This window comes from Bubalus kerabau, chromosome 5 (genome assembly GCF_029407905.1).
Source record: "Bubalus kerabau isolate K-KA32 ecotype Philippines breed swamp buffalo chromosome 5, PCC_UOA_SB_1v2, whole genome shotgun sequence".
Classification (NCBI taxonomy): Eukaryota; Metazoa; Chordata; class Mammalia; order Artiodactyla; family Bovidae; genus Bubalus; species Bubalus kerabau.
Genome location: NC_073628.1, coordinates 78,678,425 through 78,701,443, shown reverse-complemented (window position 1 = coordinate 78,701,443; position 23,019 = coordinate 78,678,425). Strand labels below are relative to the sequence as shown.

At 38.7% G+C, this 23,019-nt stretch overlaps 1 long non-coding RNA gene across 2 annotated transcripts; it reads left to right on the top strand.

Moving 5' to 3' along the window:
- The first annotated feature begins 12,836 nt into the window (after positions 1 to 12,836).
- Positions 12,837 to 22,277, top strand: LOC129653930 (uncharacterized). 2 transcript variants are annotated; one of them, XR_008715291.1, is made up of 3 exons: positions 12,837 to 12,958; positions 20,770 to 20,956; positions 22,145 to 22,277. It is a non-coding gene; the product is annotated as an uncharacterized LOC129653930 (long non-coding RNA). The 2 variants fall into 2 exon arrangements; XR_008715290.1 differs by having other exon boundaries at positions 12,844 to 12,958; positions 20,801 to 20,956.
- Positions 22,278 to 23,019: the final 742 nt, after the last annotated feature.

The window sequence follows — 23,019 nt, the reverse complement described above, 5'->3', positions numbered from 1 at the left end:
CTTAGCTTAGAATACTCTGTGGGAATATTTGTGAACTTGATGAATCAATTAGTCAACTCTATGGCTAACACATAGTACATAATAGATATTCAATTAAAAGTCTGATGAATTAACAAATTCAGTCCAGCCCTGTCATTTTTCCTCTTGATGACAAATCATTTACTGAGTCATATAGCTGCCTCCAGGCTTTGGGTCTAAGACTTGCAAATTCTCTCTCACTTCTCTTTCTCTTCTGTTAGAGGCTGACAAACAGGACAGAGGGAGTAGAGAGTGAACCTAGACCAAAAGGAATGCTTGCCAGCTCGCTGGGGTGGGAGCCCTGGAATCCCCTCTCTGACTCTTCTCTGGTGGCTTCCTCCCATGATGATGTGAACCTCTTCCTCTCAAAGGATCCTAGAAACATCAGTGTCACTTCTAAAATGCTGGCATCCAAACCATCCAAAATGACTTACAAAGAGTTATGACAAAAATCATGTTGTATTTAAAGATTATTTATCAAAATCTGAGTAATTCCATTATATAAGGCAGCATAATAACAATCCTTAGTCCAGTTTCATATAATGAGAAATGCAATGCATTTCCTGAGAGACTAATAATCATAATTATTTCATTGCAATTGGGCTGCCTGTCACAGTAGGAAGTGACAATGTTGAAAATTTCCCCATTTTCCCAATTTTCCAGAAATTCTGTCTAGGAAGATCTTTTAAATGCACACACACACATACACACAAGTAATCAAATGGCAAAACAATTAACTGGTCTTATTTTTAATATAACAGTTTCCACCACTTCTTTGGTAGAAAATATGTGCTAGAGACTTAATAAGCATTCTCTCTAATCTCTGCATAAGCCGCAGGCCAGGATCTTGAATTATTATTGAATCATTATTCATGTTTTTAAAAGTCAGGAAGAGACACTTGCCCACCACAGAAGGTTAATGCAGCAAACGTATCTCCAGCTCCTTTAAACTCTCCGGGCTACATAAAGAAGGAAGAGAGGTTGCTGGTTTGTGCACATAATCCATTTTCTCCCTGATAATCTCTCTTATTCTCTCAGCCAAATTCAAACAGGATCAGAGTCAGGAGATTCAGCAAGGGGTCCTAGTTCTGTGGTCTTGAGCGAGTCCTTCAACTCTCTTAGGCGTCAGCCTCTGCACACATGTAAACAAAAGGTTTAGATCATAACATAACCACTAACAGGGTCTCTTCACACCCTTGTGCTATTTCTTGATTTTGTTAAAGGCAAATTCCTGGAAGTGATGCTTGGCTTTGAAACCCCATTCCCTGAGACTTTAGGTTAAATCCAAATCTATCCCCAGAATCAGCTTCTAAATGAATTTAGTCATCCCCAAGATCCAGAATTGATGGTTTTGCAAATCATAAAAACGATCTTCCATAACTGAATCATCTTTCCCGGGAAACTGCAAATACATAGGATTATCCCTTTGCTATTTCCTTGTCACTCTGCCAGGCTAGTGTATCCAAACTTCCAGGTCAAACTCACACAGTCTCAGGCCTCTTCCCTTATCTGGTAGGAATGGGAGATGAAAAAAACACTGCTGAATAATGTGAAGAAAAAGGAGTACATGTCCTACTCCTTCCCTCTAGAAATCTCCTGATGGGAGGAGGAGGAGGAAGCAGGGAGGATGGCATGGGTAGAACAGAGGACTGGGCTGCAGGCAGGCAAAACCATACAAAGTGTAGACAAAAACATGTTCATTCCCAGGGTGGCAGTCCTCTGGACAGACTTGCCAGGTTTGGCCACAGCCATTTTCCAAACCCACAAGTTTGTTCCTTACTCATTTGCTGGCAATACTTCACCTGATCTGAACTCATCTGGTAGTGAAGCCTGATCTGAACTGATGTGAGGCTATTTATAGTCTTTATTTGTGTGACCTGGTGAGAATACTAAATGGTTTCACTACAGAAATATCCATGTATTTGACTGCAGTTGTTGCATCAAAACCTATTGAGGATTTTGACACAATAGACAATATATGCATCATAGAGCTTTCTAAACCTCCCAAATTCTGAATCCTGAAATTCATCTGCCCCCTCAAATATTGTATAAGAGTCAGTGAGACTTTAACACCCCAGCCACCACCTACAGTAGTGCTGATAGACTCCTAACCCTTCACACTTCAAAGCTGTAATCTGGAATGTGATGTCTTTCAGTGTTAGGATGTAAGGGATGAGAACTAGAGATGCAGCCGGGAAGAAAGAGTGAAGGTTCAAAACTAGTGTCCATTATTGGTCTCATCCTTTCCTTGCACCAAATCAGAACAGAAAACCAATTTTAAATCAGAACATATCTGTCAACCTTCTCTCAACAACCAAGACCCACTATTTTATTTCCCCACAAGCATCATTTTCTTTTCTTTTTACCAGTGGATAAAAGTTCGGAAGATCTTTTTGTGAACAGAAGTTAAGGCCCTTGTTCCCTTCATTCTAATAATGAAATTATAATAATTCTGTATGTACCACCAGACTCTGTTCAAGTGTTATTTGTATATTACTTACTGCATTTAAATCTCATAACAGTCCTATGAAGTAGGTAGTACAGACTGAGGAAATTAAGTCACAATGAAATTAAGTAAATGCTCAGAGTTACCCAGAACTAGATTTGAACCCAGATAGTCTCACGTACTTAAGCACATGCTGTCTCTAGGCATAGTTGCTTCCTTGCTTTCTTAGCAAAGAGTACAAGTTGCCTCTACAATAATACTCTGGTAAATATTGGGTTGGCTAAAAACTTCATTCCCTAAGAACAGAAAAACTGAAACAAGCTTTTTGGCCAACCCAATATTTAATAAACGTTTCTCTGAAAATAAAAATATATGCATACGTATATGTATACACACATAAATTCATTATAAATTTTACTGCTGTAAAATTATTATAGGATGTAATTTGCAAATAGGAACAAAATATCCAATATTCGTAACTGTAATTTCCATATAGCCAAATGAATTTCACAGAATGCCTTCATCAATTTTTGCTAAACTTTTTTTTCCATCGCCAACCTATGGCTTCAATTAACCAACCAGTGTACTTTTCACATAAATGTTGGTTGATACTTTGCTTTACGTTATTAACAAGTGATTGAGGATCACAAAAAGTGAACCAATTAAGACTTAGAACTTCACTCATTTGTCAATTACTTGGGTGACTTTGCTGAATTGGAATAGTTTTCAAACCCTGGAATTGTTATTGCAACAGGTTTTTTCTATTCATAATGTAAAAGCTAAAGACACTGTACACATTTTAATATAAACATATTAATGTGAATTATTAACATTTTATCCATCACTTTCCTAAGACAAGACTGTCAAGAAAACAATGAATCAAACCCTCATTTGCATTATTTATTTCTGCATTGTAAATACTCAAGTTTCCATCATGACATCATTGAATGTGGAGAAGAAAAGAAATACACAGTAGTACCCCATCATGCAATATTTCCACCATAAAGTTACGAGAGACATAAATAATCTCCAGGGTTTACATAATAGTGCAATGTGGTAAAATAATTAGGAAGTAAAGAGTTTTGAGTATTTATTAGTTTGCTTTACATATAATTTATTCCAGCATAAGCTTTTATAATTTAAGTTTTAATAATGGCTTTATGTAACAACTAGCTCACAGAACTCCTAAAAATTCAACAATAGGCTCTCATGAGATGCTCTGCTCTGGCTTCGGCACCCATCTGCCTCCAGCCACTGGCCATTTGGCTGGAACTTATCCAGTGGATATTCCCAGAAGCCACTCGACTCACGGCTGCCTTTACCACGAACTACTTCTCAAATAACTATTTGCCCCTTTTTCTGATGCCAAGAGCCTTCCTGGGCTGTTGTGGGTTTTTGGTTTTTTTTCTTTATTCATTAGTAAGGCCTTTCTTAGAGACTGTTCTAACTTTTTTAGCATTTGAAATCTTTTTACTTAAAAGAGTCTTCGGAGATCAATAGAGGTTTCCCAATAATCCTCTTTGCTAAGACACCTGGCCTACATATATCCACATTCAGTATTTTAAAATGCACAAATGGACTACACAATCAACTGTTTCATTTAAATCTGCTCCTTGCTGGCAGGGGCTATTCGCTATTGAAGGAGGTTACTTGGAATATAATCTGGGCAGAGCTTCTTTCTTGCAATAACTTTAAAAGCCCTGACATCCTTAGTGAGGCCCCTCTACCACCCACATCAGAGCTGTAAGATGTCATAGAGTCAACTTCCTTCCTAATTCAGCATCCCCTGACACACTCACCCTTGACTTCGTCACCTCATAAATGTGTCACATCCAGCACCACCTTCCTTCTTAAGAAAATGTTCTGCCCACCCCAAAGATGTGACTACATCTGAGAAACACTGAGCCCCAGCCAAGATTATGGAGTTAATTTACTCAACCAACTTACATTAAGTGGCTCCAGTACCCCAGACCCTGTGATAGACCCAGGAATAACAAGGGAAAATCCCCATCTTCAAGAGTTTACAGGCTCAAGCAGTGGTTCTCAATCCATCAGGCACACTTCAAGCTTTAAAACCCACCAAGGTCCAGGCTCCACTCCCAACTAATTGAATCACAATTCCTGAGGGTGGGACATAGGCAACAGAACTGTTTCAAGTCTTCTTATGTGGTTTTAATGTTGAGGCCAGAATTAAAGGTGGCACTAGTTAGTTAAGAACCCACTTGCCAATGTAGGAGACAGAGATATGGGTTTGATCCCTGGGTTGGGAAGATTTCCTGGAGGAGGGCATAGCAACCCACTCCAGTACTTTTGCCTGGAGAATCCCATGAACAGAGGAGCCTAGCGGGCTCCAGTCCATAGGATCGCACAAAGTCAGATGCGACTGAAGCTACTTAGCACCTACACACATAAAGAATAATAGTTAATAGCTTTCTCTCTTTGCATAAGCAGCCATGTTGTTCTGAATCCTGAAAGCACCAGAAAACACGGAAAAATCTCACCGCTCATTGTGGACCAAGAACCCTTGCCATTGGCATCACCCAGGAGCTTGTGAGAACTGCAGAATCTCGGGCCCCATCTCAGAGCTATTGAATGAGAATCTGAATTTTAACAAAATCTCTAGGTAATTCAAGTGCATGTTAATTTTGGAAAATACTAAACTGACTCAAAAATCCTGTTTCTGAGACATTACCAGTCCACAAGGAAAAATACATGTAAACAGAGATAATTACAAAACATTGTAATAAGTTCCAGGCTGAAAGATGTCCAACTCACTCCAGGAGGACCAGCCTCCAGGAAGATGGATGGAGCCGGTAATACTAAACAAAGTTGTATATGAAGAATACAGATTAATCAGGAAGAACAGATAGATGCAAATAGCCCTATGTTGCCAAAACATAAGACATAAGAAACAAGTTATGTGTCCATAACTTCTTGGACACAAGAAGTGTGAGAGATGCTGAATGAGCTTGCCCAGATCCTAAGGTAGCCCTTTGTCAACCTCTAGAGTCAAACCTTAGTCATCCTCTGAAAGAGAATACAATACACTTCCAGGCTAGTGATCTCCAACTTGTCAAGGAAACATTTGCTTACAAAATGCCTTGGAAATAAAAAAGAAAAAATTGGGTTTGTTTTTTTTTAAGTAGTGGAATACACACACTGCTGCTGCTGCTAAGTCACTTCAGTCGTGTCCGAGTCTGTGGGACCCCGTAGACGGCAGCCCACTAGGCTCCCCCGTCTCTAGGATTCTCCAGGCAAGAACACTGGAGTGGGTTGCCATTTCCTTCTCCAATGCATGAAAGTGAAAAGTGAAAGTGAAATCACTCAGTCATGTCCGACTGTTAGCGACCCCATGGACTGCAGCCTACCAGGCTCCTCCATCCATGGAATTTTCCAGGCAAGAGTACTGGAGTGGGGTGCCATTGCCTTCTCCGATACACACACTACTATGTAGACTTTCCCTTCTCCAGGGGATCTTCCCAACCCAGGGATTGAACTCAAGTCTCCCTCATTGCAGGCAGATTCTTTACCAGCTGAGCCACAATGGAAGCCCCTATTTTATATATAGATACACACACTACTATATATAAAATAGGGGCTTCCGTTGTGGCTCAGCTGGTAAAGAATCTGCCTGCAATGAGGGAGACTTGGGCTCAATCCCTGGGTTGGGAAGATCCCCTGGAGAAGGGAAAGTCTACCCACTCCAGTATTCTGGCCTGGAGAATTCCATGGACTGTATAGTCCATGGGGTCACAAAGAGTTGGACACGACTGAGCGACGTTCACTTTCACGTTCATAATATGAAATAGATAACTAATAAGAATATACTATATAGCACAGGAAACTCTACTCAATACTCTATAGTAACCCATATGGGAAAAGTATCTAAGAAAGAATAGATATATTTATATGTACAACTGATTCACTTTGCTGTAAAACATTGTGAATCAACTATATTCCAATAAAAATTAATTAAAAAATAATAGAGTAGTGAAAAAATGAAATGAGCCTGGTATACCGTGATGCTACCCAAATATTTCCTTATGCTACCTGTATTAGTCAGCTATGGCTGCTTTAACAAGATACCACAGACTTGGTGGCTTAAACAAAAGACTTTTCTATTTTCTGGTGGCTCTGGAGGCTGAAAGTAATTTCAAGGTGTCAACAGGATTGGTTTCTCATGACAGTTCTCCCTGGCTTGAAGACAACTCTTCTCACTGTGTCCTCAAGTGGCCTTTCCTCTGTGTGGAGGGAGGAGGAACTCTCTCATGGCTCTTCTTCTTTTAAGAACCAATCCTATTAGATGAGGCTCTCTTAATTTTCATCCCCCAGATTTCTGCCTGTCTAAATTAGAAAACTCAAGTAGTTTTCTGAGAGTGTAACACACCTCTTTCTCTTGTTCATACTTTGTTCCTCACCCTTAGGGTTCTGCTGGGACTGGAGTCAAGTTATAGATCTAGAAGCAAAGAGGTGTTGTGGGATGGGTCTTGAGGAAAATTGGCATTATCTTGCAAGGCAGCTGCCTCAGAGAATTGTAGTTTCCTCAGGCAATTAAAGGTTAATCCCCTGAGACCCTCAGATGTGGGTGGAAAGTCTCCTTCTAATGGCAAAGAAGACTGATTAGAATTGAAGAGCTCAATGTCTCCAGGTCCATCAAGGTCTTCCTACACATTCCCATCCCAACTACCAGAACCCCATTCCTTCCCAAACCTTGTCCTCACTCTACAGGAGACACTCCACAGGGCTGGGGATTCAGTCTGCATTGGAATCTAGCCTTTAGCAGGAGAATTCTGGCTTTGCTCTTAATATTCTCAGTCCAGTGGCTCCAGGAGATGAGTCTCCATCAAAGCAGATATAGAAGCTTCCAGCTCACTTATGTGGCCCTTGAGCTGGGACTGGGAATCCCTGAGGTCATCCCATTTTTTCCTTTCTCCAACATTGTCCAGCAACATAAGGAGCAGTCAACCAACCTCACTGTACTCATTAGTTTGACAGACACATGCGAAAGTATTGTATACTTGGTCACCCAGATTCTTGCTTTTTTATACTTGTTTGATCAGAAGTGTCAATGGTGACATTTTTTTCTTTCTCTATTGGTAGACGGAGCATTGGAATCAGTGTTCTTCACTACTGAAAATGAGTCATTAGTGTTTTCAAATCAAATCCAATTAAAGACCCAACTCCATAAAATCCATAATCAAGTAGAAAATTCATCTTCAAGACTGTGTTCTTCTAGAACCACTCTTGGCACCAGAATTAAGGCTAAGGCCTTAATCCAATAAGACTTGTGTCCTTACAGTAATAATAAGAGACCCCAGAGACTTCCCCAGTAGCTCAGGTGGTAAAGAATCCACTTGCAATGCAGGAGACTCCTTCAATTTCTGGGTTGGGAAGATCCACTGGACAAGGAATAGACTACCCACTCCAGTATTCTTGTTTTTTTCTGGTGGCTCAGATGGTAAAGAATCTGCCTGCAATGCAGGAGACCTGGGTTCAATCCCTGGGTTGGGAAGATTCCCCTGGAAAAGGGAACAGCTAATAAATATTCTGATCTGGAGAATTCCATGGACAGGCTACAGTCCATAAGGTCACAAAGAGTTGGATACAACTGAGAGATTTTTCAGTTTCACCAGAGATATCTCCTTCTCTCCAGACACACAGAGGAAAGGCCATGTGAGGACATGAAGACAAAGTGGACATCTGCAAGCTAGGAAAAGAGGTCTCATCAGAAACCAGCCCTGATGGCACCTTAATCTTGGACTTCCATCCTCCAGAACTATGAGAAAATAAACCCCTGTTTTTTGTCTCTTATTTGGCTGGTCAGGTCTTTGGTTGCGGTATGTGGGATCTAGTTCCCTAATGAGGGATTGAATCCCAGCCCCCTGCCTTGGAATCTCAGAGTCTTAGCCACGGACTACCAGGGAAGTCCCTAAATGTCTGTTTTTAAGCCACCCTGTCTGTGGTATCTTGTTATGACAACCTTAGCAGACTAACACCACCCATCACTATTCTCAAGAAAGCATCAGTGGAAAGGTTGTCAGACTTTTAAAAAATATGTGGGTCATACCTCTACCAACTCTGCCCAAGTCAGCTCACCATGTCAGTGACTCACCCGTCTAACCACTCATCTATTCATCCATTCATCTCTTTAAACATTTCACCAAACTTTACTGAGTGCAACTCTGTGTCAGAAGGGCTTCCCTAGTGAGTCAGTGGTAAAGAATCCTCCTGCCTAATCTGAGACGTGGGTTCGATCCCTATGTTGGGAAGATCCCCTGGAGAAGGAAATGGCAACCCACTCCAGTATTCTTGCCTGGAAAATTCCATGGACAGAGGAGCCTGGTGGGCTATAGTCCATGGGGTCACAGTGAGTAGGACACGACTCAGTAACTACGCAGCAGCAGCACTCTGTGTCAGACACTGGGCTTATGTTGGAAATTCAAAGTTATCTGTCTTGTTCCTCAAGGAGCCTGCCATTCAGGTATATTCACTGTTACTTTTTAAAATTAATTTTTAGTTACACAAGTAAAACATAAATATAGGCTCCTTTAAAAAGCCACAATCAATAAATTTAGACTCCTTTTTTATTTCAACTCATTGCTGCCCTGTTATGATTTTTAAACCGTTATTATTTTTCTCATTATACATGTACCCACAGAAACTGCTGCTATAGGTGTTAATCAGTACTTACTTATCACTCAACAAACATTTTTTAGCACTACACGTATTATTATACAAAGAGCCAGTCTGTTTCTTACAAATGTTATAGAATAGGATGTCTTATGAATTTAATGCATTTTGTTGAGCTTTGTACTATCTGTGGGCTGTTCAGTTCACTACGACTTTAACAAACACCTTTGAACTGGTCTTATTACACATGCATGAAAGTGTAGGTTCTTTATGAAAAAAGGGAATTACTAGGTCTATACATTTTTAGTTTTAATGAATACTGCTCATGAAAATGGCTCAGTGGGTCAGACTCTTTGTGACCCCATGGACTTAGTCCATGGAATTCTCCAGGCCAAAATACTTGAGTGGGTAGCTTTTCCGTTCTCCAGGGGATCTTTTGGACCCAGGGATCGAACCCAGGTCTCCCGAATTGCAGGTGAATTCTTTGCCAGCTGAGCCACAAGGGAAGGACAAGAATACTGAAGTGGGTAGCCTATCCCTTCTCCAGGGGATCTTCCCCACCCAGGAATCGAACCAGGGTCTCCTGGATTTTTTACCAACTGAGCTCTGAGGGAAAACAAACTCATTTTGCTGGTATATCAACTGGCTCTGTTGTTTTTTAAAGGTCCACATTACTAATTAGGAAAATGAAAAACAAAAAACTACACGAGTTTGTCTGAATACTGCTCGGTTACCCTCCAAAATCATCAGCAGTATGTTGGAGCACCTGGTTCTTCACAGTCTTCCTGGTTCTTATCATTCTTTCCATTTTACTTATATATTTGTTAACTTGATTTATGCTTATCTGAAGGGTAAAAACAGTGTCTCCTACAGTTTGTTTTTTTTTCTTCATTTTCCTAATTAGTAATATTGGCCTTTTAAAAAACAACAGAGCCAGTTCATATAGGAATAGCAGAGAACTGCAGTTAAAGAAACGAGAACTAGAGAACAAGGGAGGGGCTTGCCTTTGCAGAAGAAAGGAGGAAACTAGGGAGCGCAGCGGCTCCTCCTCACCGGCTGCAGGCAGTGGCCGGCTTGCGGTCCAGTCTGGGGTCTATAGGAAGTGGTGATGTGTGCGTGCGAGAGCTCCCCCTTCAGGCTTCCCAACTCCATTTTAAACGAAGTTTCCTTTCTTTTCACAGTATGTACTTGAAACGAGCATCTTTTCATGTTTTATTGACCATTTGTATATTGTCTTCTGTGTAAAATTCACTCCTATATTTTGCCCATTTTTACGTTCAGCTGTTTGTTTTTTTGTATTGGTTTGTTGATATCCTTTATACATTTAAGAGACAAATACTTTGTCTATGAAATGTGTTGCAAAAATCTTCTCCCAGTCTGTTTGCATTTTATCTTTACTTATGGTATTTTTATGTTATACAGAAGTTTTCTTTCTCTCTTTTTATTTATCAAATAAATTTACCAGTATTTCCTTTTATTTTTGTATTTTTAAATAAATTATTCCTGAGATTTTATGACATATATGTAAACATTTGGGTCTTTAACCCATAAAGGTCAGGAGACTGGATTTTTTTTCTGTTTGGAGAGCCAATTGCCCCAGTACCATTACTTTCAAATGTTGCTTTTTATTCCTTTTTTTTCTGTTTGTTTTGGTTCTCAGGATCTTAGTTCACCAACCAGGGATTGAACTTAGGCCTTCAGCAGTGAAAACACAGAGTCCTAAACCACTGCACCACCAGGGAATTATCTCCAAATTTTTATACATGCATATACTTGTTTCTTTATTCTAATTTCTTTCTTATTCATTCTGATCTATTTCTCACGCTCTCCCATAGCAACTACAAACTCATGATGCTTTGATTTCTAGTAGGACCAATTCTCTTTTTGCTCTCAATTTTATTTTTATTAAAACTCTTACTCATGCATTTGAGAATCAGTTCTATGGAAATTCCGGCAATCACATTAAATTTATGAGGCAATTTTGGAAGAATTAACATCTTTGCAATATTGAGTCAAACTCTTCATAACCAAATTACTTGAAATATACTCATGGACACCCATTACACTCTGAATGCTCCCAACTAGAACACTCCCAGAACACCCACATGTTTCAAATGAGATGACAGCTTACACACCCTTTTGTGACATCTGCTCTAGTTAACATTATTATGCAATTTAATTAAATATTTCACAAACCAACGTCATGCAAAAAGAGAGAATTAGCGTTTCTACCAAAGTGAAATTGAACACTATGAAAAAATTCAGTGAAAGGAAGTTGCTAAAATTAGATGTAAAGAAAAATTAGTCAAATATTAGGACAAGGAAATTGTGAAATTCTAGGAGGATTCTGCTCTCAGATTGCTTCATCAATACTTTCTACTACTAGTCTCACTTCAAAGAAAATGAAACTGAACTTTGAAATACAGCCTTTACTTATATGATTTATGCAAAAAAGTCAATGAGGAACTCCAATCAATCCTTGCTTAAAGTAAGACTTACAGTTAAGCTCTATGGAAAAATATTGGTAAATAAATGTAAATTTATATGTTGAAAGTTGCAATAAAATACTTCAGGTTTATATTTATCCTTGTCTTTAATTATTTCATGCCTTAAGAAGCTTGCTATGATCAACTGACCAATCATCAGTTCCTGCTCAGAGGTTAAAGCGTCTGCCTCCAAGGCCAGAGACCCGGGTTTGATCCCTGGGTCAAGAAGATCCCCTGGAGAAGGAAATGGTAACCCACTCCAGTATTCTTGCCTGGAGAATCCCATGGACAGAGAAGCCTGGTAGGCTACAGTCCACAGGGTCGCAAAGAGTCGGACACGACTGGTTGGACAAGGCTGTGATTATGATAGAAAAGAGGAATTCTACAATATTTCTCTTACTTATACAGGTCTTCAATGTACCTCAGTAAACTTTTTTTATAATTTTTTCAAAAAGATCCTTTGTTAATTTTATTTGTAGTTGCTTTACAGTTTTGCTACTACTGTGAAAGATATTTTTATGAGTCATATCTTCTAATTGTCTTTTGCTGAATAAAGAAAAGCTACAGAGTTTTGTACGTTGGTCTTGTATTGGCCTGCTGCTGCTACTGCTGCTAAGTCGCTTCAGTCCTGTCCGACTCTGTGCGACCCCATAGACGGCAGCCCACCAGGCTCCCCCGTCCCTGGGATTCTCCAGGCAAGAACACTGGAGTGGGTTGCCATTTCCTTCTCCAATGCATGAAAGTGAAAAGTGAAAGTGAAGTTAGCTCAGTTGTGTCCGACTCTTCATGACCCCATGGACTGCAGCCCACCAGGCTCCTCCATCTACTGGTCATTTAACAGACCATTTTATTCATCTTAATATTTTGCCTAATAACTAATACATCCTAATAATGATTTGGGAAAGGTTATATGAGATCACAAAATTCTCAGCATGTTCACTAGGAAGTAGACTCTGAGATGGACATTTTCATGAAGAAACGTATTAGGAAGATGTTTCCACATTTGCCCCTGTTGAAGAAGGGAAACTAGCAGGACTGGGCAGAGTGAGAATTTGTTATGATGATGTTACAACAAAGGCCACAGGGTTTTCCCCCCAGAGAGTTTCCACACTGGGGTGGCCCTGAGGAGTTGCAGAGATGAGGCAGTAGGACCAGATCTTTATATCCTCACTTTATCCAGTCTTTGCATATGAGCCACACTCAGGAACAGGGTGTGACCTTGAGTAAGGCAGCACTCTTCAGCCAGGAGCCAACCACTAGGAGGGGGAACTCAATCAGCTGTGACCCTTCATCCATCAGCAGTCATTGCAACTGGGAGAGTGACTTTTCCAGTTTTAAAAGAGGAGGATACGGGGAGCACACTGCAGCATACACTACAGTATGAAATAAAAATTTGGCTCTTTTTTTTTCTTAAGTATTTACATCTCGTTTGTTATTGCCCTTGCCCAGGTGTCTAGGCCCCTTTAGTATCATACTGAATTAGTAAAGGCAGGCACTGTCATCCTTCTCCTGGGCTTTAATTGGACTTCTAATGATTCACTGTTACATGATATTTACTATAAGCTTCTAGTACACACCCTTTTTAGATTAAGAATATTGTAAATAAAATGATAAAATTTTGGCATGAATAAGTATTACAACGTATCAAAGCCTTTTCTAACAACTAATGGAATGAATATATGGTATTCTCCTTTAATCTGGTCTTTTTTGAAAGTCTAAACATAATTTACTACAATATCAAATAACTCTTACATTCCTAGGGTAAATTTTAATGACCATAGGCTATTCTATTAAAACATTGCTAGATTATTTTTCTTAATAACCTCATTTAGGATTTTTATATCTGCAGTTATAACAGATTGATCAATAATTTTGTTTTCCCCTTTCTCCTATCTTTGTATTATGGTCATCCTGGACTCATTAAGATAATTGAGTAAGTTTCCATCCTTTCTATGCTCTTAAATGATTTATATGATAGAAAATAGCTGGCCTTTAAATTTTTAGTTAAACATATAACTATCTTGGCCCAGAGGTATTAAAATCTGGTAGATCAGTAGACCTTTAACTACTGTTTCAATTTCTTCTAAGGTCATCATGTTCATAGCATTTTTATTCTCCTTAGAACAATCTTGATAGTGTGTATTTTTCTAAAAAGTTGATCAATGCATCTAGATATTAAAGGTACTAGTATAATTTGTTTTAGTAAACTCAAGTTTTTTTAATATATATTTTATTAACTTCTTTAGTTTATTACTTTTCTTTTTTATCATATTTGTCACAGTCTTTGCTGAGATCTAGTTTCTAGGTTACTGATCAACTCAATTTTGACTCTTTAATTCCTATTCTTATTTTTACTCTTTTCTGCTTTTTAATCACTGGTGTTTGTGTTTATTTTGTTGTTTGCTTGTTATTTTTTCTAGCTTTGTAAGTTGAAAGCCTAGTTTATTTATCACTTTTTCTTTTATACATGCATTTTAGAGTATAAAATTTTCCCTGAGAAACATTTTGGCTTTTTCCCATAGATATTAGAAACTCTAATTGTTTTCTTTTAGTTCTGAGTATTTTACAATTTTTAACTTTCTCTTTTCTCATGAATTTATTAATATGTTTAAATTTATAGATAAATGATGCTGATGTTCTGAGGAAAACAAAGTTGGATATCCTTCTGTGTTTACTTCTGGATGTATTTAATTGTGATTTTTTTTTAATGTTTGAGATTTCTTATAATCTTGTCTCATATACACATATACATATATATATACACATAAATACACATGCATGACTTAACATATATATATCTCCAAGAGAGATATTTATGTTATTCAAATACTGTGTACATGTATATGCTTTTGTTTTTTTTGTTTTTTTTTCCGTTGACTCTGTCATTCTGTGAGAAAATTTAGTTAAAATCTCCCACAATGTTATAGATGTAGGCATTCTCCCAATAGTTGTATATATAAACATATACAACATATAAATATATATAACAAAATAAGTATATATATAATATATATATATATAACTGCATCTATAGTTTTTGTTGTATAGTTTGCTTTTTGCCTTTTTTGCCAAAAAAAACCCTTAATTTGTAAGCCTCTTGCTAGCAAATTCAAAGCACTTACTCTACTTTATATCATAGTAATCACAATTAAACTTTCAAGAGTCACTTAAGCTAACTTCCAATCCGACTTTTTAACCTTTTTAACCAGGCCTCATCAGAAACAGTAACAAAAAGACACCATTAATCACCAGGTGTTCTAAAATGCCAATCATAAACCCTTTTCCCTTCTCCACTCTCCAAACTCCCTTCTCCTTTTTCCTCTTCCCTTCATCTCTCTCACCCAAACACACACATACACACAACACTCCACCAAACACTCAGACTATATACTTGATAAACTCTATAATCTAGTTTAGCAACAAAGAAAACCCAACTAGAGGTTTTTAAAACAAGAGATATCTGTGAGATCAAGGCATTAAAAAAAGGACCAGCAGAAATGCAAGGTTGGCAACATTTGAGAATTAATCAATATGACTGGCCATACAGATAGACTAAGAAAAACATGATAATCAACAGATACAAATAAAGCATTTGAAAAAGTATCCGTTCATAACAACAATTCCCAAACTAGGAAGAGAAAGTCACTCCTTCAGCTTAACAAAGGGCATATACAAAATCCTACAGCTAAAGTCATATTTAATGATAAATGACTGAATACTTTCCTCCCTAAGATCAGGAATAAGATAATGATATTTGCTCATCACCTTAATTAAATTTTATCTTGAAGGTGCTAGCCAAACCAATATGGTACAAAGAAGTCAACAAAGTGCATAGAGAATATAAAGGAAGGAAAACAATTGTCTCTACTCACAAATGATATGATCACCTATATAAAAATAGTTTGAAATTTGAATCAAATTTATTTACTTTTCCCTCTTTTATCTACAGTTCTTTGATTTTCATCTACTTTCTCCTGGGGATTTTTCCAAAAATTCTTCCAAATTATTTAATAATAGTATCAAAAAGAAGACTAAGCCATAGATTTGAGTAATCAAAGGAAATACGAGTGACCTAAAAACAGAAAATATAATGTGGAAAATTAATATATTTGATTAAAACAACATTTAAAATTTCTGCTTAACAAAGGATACCACTGACAAATTTAACAGAAAATGACAATTAAGAAAAGATATTTAGAAAAAGGTATTTTCCACACTTAAAGCAATATATGATTAGTACTTAGAATACAAAAAGCCTTCTGAAAATCAATATGCAAATGATGGAAACTTCAGTAGAAAAATGGGGAAAAGGTATGAACAGGCAATTCAAAAAATATGAAATTCTAATGGTTAACCAGTATTTGCAGTGATGTCAAAACACTTGAGTAATCAGAAAAGTTTCAGACTGACCAAAGTACAGAGGCTGTTGAATGCTAAGAGACTGGAACTGTAACCTCTGCAAATGAAATTATAGCCAAGTACAGCATTTCTGGTGGGCAGTGTGGCACTGGGTAGTAAAATTTGGTCCATATTCCTTCTGTGAGTGAGCAATTCAGTTCTGAGAAATCTACCACAAAAAGCTGTACACACAGGTCCACAACACACAATAATGTCTACTGTGAATTTGTACCATGACACCCTTAAGACTTCCATGGGGTCACAAAAAGTTGGACACGACTTAGCAACTCAACAACAACAACAATCCTTAAGCTAGAATTCCTTTTCTAAGAATTCTTTTTTTCGGTCTAATTTGAATTACTCTAGGTCATGGGGATATTTTGTGCAATTTGGAAGGCAGAAGAGAAGCAGCCAACATAATCTTTCACACTTGGAAGGTCATCACCATGCACCAAACACTATAATAGTTCATGCACATTGTTGCCTATCTGCTCATTCACCTTGTTGGCGAGCATTTCCTGCTGTTCCTGCCAGATTTCCTTCTTCAACTTCTCCAACCTACACTAGCAATGAGCATCTCCCAGGCAGAAGCTGAGCCTACAGTCCCTCCAACTCTTGTTGAGTCTCCTTCTTCTATTTCTCCAAATCCTGGGCCAGGTGTGACAAAGGGCTCCAGCTTCTGCTGCAAGCCACTTGCACCACCAAAGGCTGGGAGGTAGCAAGAGAATGATGCTGGTTCCAGTCACCCTTAAAAGTTCCAGTTTGTCCTTGCTCTCCCTGCTTCCTGTCCATCTTTCCTTCCCAACTGTCTGCCCTGCTGACTTCAGGCCCAGTACCAGATGCAGAAGCAACAGCCATATGCAAATCATTTAACCCTTCCTAGTGCTTCTGCTTTTCTGATTAAATGCTGACTATCACAGAGAAGGATGTTATACCAGGATTTTGCAGTATCAGGGACCATTAGGAAGTCTAGGGGGTTGCTATGGACTTAATGTGTATGTTTTTCAAAATTCAAGAGGTCATAGGTCATGAGGAAGGAGTCCTCATAAATGAGATGAGTGCCCTTATGAAAGAAATCCCAGAAAACTCTCTCATCCCTTCCCCCATGTGAAGGCACAGCCAGAAGACAGCCATCTATGGACCAGGAATGGGCTCCCACTAGATAACCAATTTGCTAGCATCTTGATCTTGGATTTCCCAGTCTTCAGAACTATGAGTAGTGAATGTTTGTTGTTTAACCAATCTAGTCTATGATATTTTTATAGTAGCAACCCAAACAAGCTAAGACAGGGCTCATCACTCAAGGAATGGATAAGCAAAATGTGATAAATACTCACCATGCCATACTATGCAGGACTTAAAGGTTGTACATATTATACATGGCAAGATGAATAGGTCTTAAAACACAGTTTTAGTAAAAATTTAAGTAATAATGTGACATCTGTAGCAAAATGACTTTTCTGAAAATTTATACATACAAATAAACAGAAAACAGCAATGTAACAGCTTATATATGATCTCAGGAATGCACACCAAGACCCTGATACTGCAAAATCCTGGGATAACATCCTCCTCTGTGTTAGTCTTTTTCAAAGTATTTATCACTGTTTCAGTTTCACAATTTCCTTTTGTGGTTGTTTGAAATTTATCCTATGACACTTTAAGCTCCAGGAGGACAAAGACTGTGTGTGTCTTTTTCTCATCATTGCCTGTCCAAATGTAGCTTAGTGCCAGGCACTTAGTTAATGCTCAATAAAAATAAATTGACTAAGTGAATGTGTTTATTTTTCCTTGGTTGGTTGTTTGATTAGTTTAAGCTCATGGCTCAATAGAGAAGTAGAAAACTGGCTTCATTAGAGCAGATTTTTAGCCATCATCTGGCATTTCCTACTTTTAGGGCCGTGTACATTCAAATACTAAATTCATAATTATATATTCTAGTCTTGGGCTTTGCTATTTACAAAATTGCTGACAATTGTGAAATCTGTCCTCTCTCTGCCCCTCTTCTTACGCTTTCTTTTCTCTTCCTGCACCCTCCTCCACTTGCTCTTTCTCCTCTCCTCTACACAAAACTATGAAGATATTCTATGACGAGTTTTGTTAATAAACCTTAAGGCTAAAGAGACTAAATTGTAATCAACTGAATACCTCAGTGTAGGAGATGGACCGCATTACATTAACAATCATTTCTAGACACATAATTTGATGATTACATATCACTTTTTTAATGCTCCTGGTAGAAAAATTATAAATTAAATCCCTCTTCATTGAAAAAAAAAAAAAAGGATTACTATTTCACTAAGCCTGCTGTGAAACTGAGATTAATGTTCTATATCTAAAGTATAAATTACCTAATAATTCCTCCCACCACACAGCTCAGGAATTTAGAAATCCTGTATCAGGATTTCCTCCGTAAATGTATGCCATGAATCTCTGCCTCTTTAGGACACATACCAAAATGGCATTTTAGAGTTGTGTAGTGCTTAATTCCATCCCGAATGTCTCGACTTTGATAAAACTCAGAGGGATTGCACACCAGAGGCCCTCCTCCCTGCTTTTCCTTAATTCTCTCTCTCTATCCTTATTTAACTATTGAAGACACACAAAAATATATATTCATGTATTTTAATTCATATATCTTTCCTTTTTATAGTTAAAATTGGTACTTTTTTAAAATATTGAATCTATTATTCCTTTACAAAGCAGATCCTAAAATTTTAAAAAAATAAAAAGAGAGAGAAACTTTCCATTCCTGATTTTAAGAAATGTGGGTACACTTTCTGGACTGGATTTCAAACCTTGAATTCAAGGTTTTTAGGGATTTAAGCTTAGAATTCTACTGTCATTTATTAGAAACAAATGGATACAATTTCACATAAAATATTTAAGTGTTAATCCTATAAAAATATATATTACCATAGAGTGATCTGTGCTGCTGCTGCTGCTGCTGCTGCTAAGTCGCTTCAGTCGCGTCCGACTCTGGGCAACCCCATAGACGGTAGCCCACCGGGCTCCCCCATCCCTGGGATTCTCCAGGCAAGAATACTGGAGTGGGTTGCCATTTCCTTCTCCAGGGTGATCTGTGCACATTTGTACAATTATCTTTTATTCATTCTATATATACTAAGAAGGCTTGATTCAAAAGCCAGTAGTAAATCATTTGGTAACATTAGAAACGTTCTAGCAATGCAAATGATCATATCTTAATTATGTCTTTTAAACCAAGAAGTATTGAAATGCTTCCCCTCTGTCTTCAAGTACCAGGACCAACTGTTCTATTGATTGCTATGTAACAAACAACCCCCAAAACATCATAGCTTGAAACAAAAATTGAATACTATTGCTTAGAAGTTCTCCAGTTTGACTGGGACTCAGCTCCATGGCTGTTCTTTGGTATCTCTCCTGGTGTTGGTTGAGTCAAATGTCAGCTGAGACTGCAACCTGAAAGGTTTGTTGGGCCAAACATACAACATGGTTCCCTCAGATGGTTGGCAGTTGATAGCGTTTGTCAACTGAAAGTTCAGCTAAAGAACCTTTGGTTTCCCTTCACATGCGCCTCCCATTGGAGCCATGGTCTTCCTCATAGGAAGAGGAAATCCAAGCTACCAAGAGGTACAGGTGGAAGTTGCAAAACTTCTTATGGAAGTTAACCTCAGGAGTTTCATAGCAATGTTCCTGCTGCAATCTATTGAGTCACGGAGAAAGGCCATGATTGACAAGGGGGTAATTAGATTCCATGTCTTAATGGAAAGTGGCAGTGCCATACTGTAGAAGAGCATCTGGGAAAGGAGATCCTTTACCAGTCTTTGAAAAATACAATGTTTTACTAGTTCAGTCCATTTTAAACCTAAGGGAGATAGAACTCTTTCCCAACAGAAACTCAGATTGATCAGAGACAGAAAGTGAGACTATTACATTTTACCCAGGATGACATGAAAAGATAATGTTTTGGGGTAAATTGTATCCCCCCAAATGGATATGTTAATGATCTAACCCTCAGTATCTCAGAATATTACCTAATTTGGAGATAAGTCTTTAAAGAGATGATTAAGTTAAAATTAGGTCATTAGCTTGGGCCCTAATCCATGGAACATTTGAACATTAAACAGGCACACTCACACAGAGGACACCATGTGAACTAGACATTAGAGTTTGGGGTGATGCATCTACAAGCCAAGGAACACAGAAGATTGCCAGCAAACCAGCAGAAGCTGGGAGACAACAATTAAGCAGATGCTCCATCACAGCCTTCAGAATGAATCAGCCTAGCTGGCAACTTGACCTCAGGTTTTTAGTCTCCAGAACTATAAATTTAGCCTCCAGAACTGTAAATACTAACTCCAGATAGTAAATTTCTGTATTTGAGGCACACAGTTTGTGGTAATCTGTTACTGTAGGTCCAGGAAATAACACAAGCAACAACATTAGACCAGCAGACCTGACGTTTCCCCTGAATTATCTATGCTCACACTAACACTGGCAGCTTCTCAGTAGGCACTCATCACAGGCAGACTCAGAATGAAACAGAATATTTAAAGAGGTTTCCTTCTGAGCCTAATAAAAGATGTAAAAATTGTCCAGCTACACTTGCCCACTAATCCTGAATTGCATGGTTCCATTTTTCTTTATCTTCCTTCCTTATTTTCTTGCTTTTCCTCTCCCTCTCCTTCCATCCTTCCTTTCTTTCTCTCTTCCTTTCTTCTTTCTCTCTTTCTTTCTCCTGCATGATTTCAGGAGCAACTCTTATTTTTTTTTTTTTTTTTTTGGTTTTCATGCTGATGTCCTTAATAGGGGCTTTGGTTTTCCTAATTGGATCTCACAGGATGACTGTGCACCATGGTTGGGCAATCTGCATATGAAGAATCAAAAGACTAAGCCTGAATTTGGAATACCAAGGTTTGTGGAATCAACATTAAACTCCGGCAAAGAAGACCAGAGCCTCCGAAGAATGTACTAAATACCTGGCAGTTTCCTGAGGGTGAGTCTTTGGATCTGGTGTTACTATGGAGATTTCCTCCCAGATGTTAAGGGGGCAGCATTCTCCCAGGACCTAGGATCATTTCAGCTGGAGATTATTAAAAGTTGTCAGTGTGTGTGCATTGACAAGACGTTGCAGGTGTGTTGATTAGTGCCTGCAGGCCATTGTATAGACACCCAAAGGGAAGACCTCAGCAGATGCCTTCCACACCCTTCCCCCTAAAGCATGAGAGAAAGCTTGACTTGGCAGAACTGCCCCAGAGAAAAACCTTGCCTCTTCTTAGCCTAATTCCTCTATTGTGTCACACATAGTGTTGGCTTCTGATCAAAGCACCTCTTGTAAGCATGCCCTTCTTTAGTATACAGTAAGTCCCCTACACACGAAACATCAAGTTGTGAACTTTCAAAGATGCGAACATTCATTCCATCAACGGCAGGCATGAGTGAAACTGCAGCTTGCCCTCTGTCTCCTATTGCTGACGATCCTTCAGCTCTATCATCTCCCACCTCCCCTTCCTCCTCCAGTCAGTAGGACTCCAACCCTTCTTGCTTGTTCACTTGATGCCAACACCTGTATGCCCGCTGTTGTACTATACTACTGTAAGTTTCAAAATACTGTGCTATAAGATTAAAACTGTTTCCTTTTTTGTGTTTGTTTTTTATGTATTATTTGTGCAAAAAGTATTATTAACCTATCACAGTACAATAGGGCTTCCCTAGTGGCTCAGACGGTAAAGAATCTGCTTGCAGTGCACGAGACCCAGCTTCAACCCCTGGGTTGGGAAGATCCTCTGGAGAAGGGAAGGGCAACCCACTAGAGTATTCTTGCCTGGAGAATTCCAGGGAAAGGGGATCCTGGTGGGCTACACACACCTGAGCAACTTTCATAGTACTACAGAGTCAATTGTGTTAGTTGGGTACCTAGGCTAACTTTGTTGGACTTAACAAATTGGACTTAAGAACACACTCTTAGAATGGAACTTGTTCATATGTAGGGGACTTACTGTGCTCTATAATGACCGCACTGTTACAAAACTATCATTAAGATGACACTGGTATCCAGGACTACTTGTGAATCTATTTCTCATAAATGTTTATTGAAACCAGCAGGACCTAAATTTAATATTCTGCAAAAAAAAAAGGCAATTTTGCATTTTCAACTGAGTAAAGAGACTTATCTCTCACACAGGAAGATCATTTTTCTGCAATGAACTGGCTGAGAAACTCTAGAATGAAGCAGATAGTTACTCACTGTCAAAGAAGCTCATAGATCCTCTTGTCCCAACTCCCCATTAAAGACCCAGTGAATAAAGTAATCCCAAGTTATAAAGCAGACTCCCGGGGGCTGAGAACTTCTGTATGTAATAAGGTATCCTGTTCGAATTTCTTAATGTCCACTTCCACAACATCTGCCACCGTTGAAAGACTTGTCAGCAATCAAGGCGGCTTTATTTTGTTTTGAGAAGCTGCTACAACCAACCTTACATTGGGGTGTAAATACTGCAACAGCTTAGAAGGTAACTTGCAGTGGTTATGACGGCATGGCTCCTTTGATTTAAAGCGCCCTCTCCCACTTTGCCTTCTATATCCATGCTCTGGGACCAGCCTCAAGAATGCTTTACTATCCGACTTTCACTGAACCTTATTGTTTCATTTGAGGAACATCACCTACAGGATAGATCTCAAAGGTGAGTCTTGTAGAGTTCCCTAGAAGTATGGAGAAGATAGATGTGTAGCTGTTGTTATTTTTTATAAATGGAGAAAGTAACACCTTTGGTTTGCCTGGATCAAAGAGTAATTTTGCAAAGTCTGCGCTTCTGGTATTTTAATCCTCTTCAACGTCCTGGTCATAGTTGTCATCCCTGGGTTGAAAGTCCCCGTCTAGCCCCGGGATGACACTTTTTCCTCTCTGGCTAAGGTTCTCCTTTTCCATCAAAATCAACATATGATTAAGAAAACATTGGTGGTGTGGAGCAAGGATCCTTCAGCTTGGGTGTGTTGGGGAATCCCAAGGAGGACTTGGCAGAACAGACCACCAGACCCTACCTCCAGAGTTCTGTTTCA